The sequence below is a fragment of the Rhagoletis pomonella genome, unplaced genomic scaffold (assembly GCF_013731165.1).
Source record: "Rhagoletis pomonella isolate Grant_MI unplaced genomic scaffold, Rhpom_1.0 Rhpom_scaffold_00005, whole genome shotgun sequence".
Classification (NCBI taxonomy): Eukaryota; Metazoa; Arthropoda; class Insecta; order Diptera; family Tephritidae; genus Rhagoletis; species Rhagoletis pomonella.
In genome coordinates, this window is record NW_023458559.1 from 3,440,795 (window position 1) to 3,443,414 (window position 2,620).

Here is a 2,620-nt window from a genome sequence, read left to right on the forward strand (position 1 = left end):
ATTTAATACTTGCGCCGGGTATTTAATGTTCGGCTCCGCCCGAACTTGGACTTTCTTACTTGTTTATATTAAAGTATTTCTATAAACAAACATATGCACCGAATCAAAATATTAATAAGGCGCCTTTTAAATAATATTTCGCGTTACAATTTAGCAAGAATTGGTTTCCTACGTTCTTTGGTATGTGGCTAATGGCCAGATGCGCCGGCGTAATTTGAGATGCCGGCGTAGCCGCCGCCGCCGATTATTTCTAAGATCCACGACGCCGCCGCTGCAATATCTATCGGTGTAAACCTCTAAAAGGCACATAACCTTGACTTCACTTCGTTTGTCGTGGATAATTCTCAACTTATCGTAGACTTCGTTCGAACTGGTACATGTCAGCACATGGTTTGCTTGATCTTTTTTCGATAGAAGTAATAAGGATTCCCATAGCCTTACCGTCACGCTTCATCCATAAATCCTTTTGATCTTGGGAGACCAAATCAGCGAATTTCGATGTCCCTTGTACTATTCCTAGTCCATGGCCTTTTAATACCGCATCGACATTGAACTTCCACAATCTGTAGTTGCTGTTGTTTAGCCGGTGGGAAATTTTATTTAATTAATTACGATTAACTTTTCTAATTGCAACTTTGTATTTACTTTAACTCTTATTTATTGAACCACGCTGGGCCCATAACCTGTTAAATCAATACACGGGCGGGTTCAATTAAGCAAGTATATATAAATGTTTTATTTGCAATATTAAGCGAACGAAGAATTAAAAAAAATTTTCTATGTACAGGTTTTTATATATGAAAAAAATGACAGTTAGGAATGTCAAACAACAAAGTTAAATAGCTGAATAGAATTTTATTATTATTATTAGATTGGCGCTTACACATATGTTAGTGTTTGGCCGAGCTTCTCCTCCGATTTGTGGCGTGCGCCTTGATGTTGTCACACAAAGTGGAGGGACCTACAGTTTTACGCCGACTCCGAACGGCGATTGTATTTTTATGAGAAGCTGTTTTTCATGGCAGAAATACACTCGGAGGTTTGCCATTGCCTTCCGAGGGGTGACCGCTGTTAAGAAAAAACCTTTTCTCTAAATTTTTTGCGATGTTGCTTTGACCAGGGCTTGAACCCAGGCGCTGCGGAGTGGAAGCGCGCACTGCTTAACACTACACCACAGCGGCCGCCAATACAATAGCCAATTAAAATATGCCACGTATTAATGGACTTAACGAAAGCTGATTCTGCAAAGTAGTGTTGCCATTAAACAATGATGCACTCAACAGCGGTACATATTGCTTTCATTCTTTCTTTTTTAATACAAAAAAAAAACTTTTGCGGTATATATTGCTTTCGCATCACTTTGGAGTTGCTTTTCTTTGCCATTATCGCAAGTAACGCAACATTAATCACATTGCCAACGAATACTTTTTAACTTTTCATGAGAATTTCAAGAATTTTACTGTCGCGAATATTATTCGATTGTTCTTGTTCCGCACTGTCATAATTGCTATATACTGGAAAGTTTGAAGTGAGGAAATGGATCGTACTTTGAACGAACTCGCTTTCGTTAAAATGTAAACATTTGTAAAAATGTTTACAAAACAGATCTTGGAAGCATTTTATGAAAAAAAACCATGTGAAGTTAAGCCATATTCAAAATAAAGAAGTCTTTATGTGGGAATTAAGCACGTTAGTTTTGAAGCAAAATTTCCCAAAATTTCTTAAAATGCACTTAGGCGGGCTTGCGCATATTATGGAGAACACAATTTTTCCAATCTCTGTATCTCAGAAATGGTAATTCTTAGGAAGAAAAATGTGATAACAGTTTTTATAGATACAAATTGCATAATCTTTCGTCTTACCTACTTTTGTGATAAACTTTACCATTTTTCTGAAAAATTCAAAAAATAAATTTGTGTGACCTTTGACCTTGAATAAATTTTTTTGCAGACTTGAGATCGACGGGGACTTTGAATGTCTAACTCGACCGGGCTATACAAATTTTGATTAAAAAGTTTGAAATTTTGAAGAACTTTTCTAAACTTTCTACAAACCAAGGCGAATTAATATAAGGTGATAGCAGGAGAACAAAAACCAAAAATTTACATGTATTTTGTTTTTGCTTTGGCGGCATAAACTGTCAAAATTTATAAGTCTGTGTGTGGAAATTCAAACAAAATTTTTCAACTTGACATTAGAAGCCGTGAGGCGAAACACATACACAAAATCAGCTGATCTAGTAACACCACCTTTTATAAATTCGCCTTGCTACAAACTTTGAAATTTATATTTATATAATTTTTGTTACAGTGTGAACTATATTAAAAAAAAAAGTTGTTTGCTACAATTTACAAAATTGTAGATACCTAATTAAAAAAAAAGTGGTGGTAAGGTTTGATACCCAGAAAACAGTATGGATATTTACATACACACATATGTACATAACAATATATATTTATATGTATGAACATTATTGCTACGCACATATATTTACTACATACCACTGCACATTAGGTCAAATGATTACTTTTTCTGTGCGAAATTAATAGCAGCTAAAATATTGCATTATTTTGATGTAAAAAGATGGCAAACGTTAAAACAAGTGTAAAGGCAGTAAATC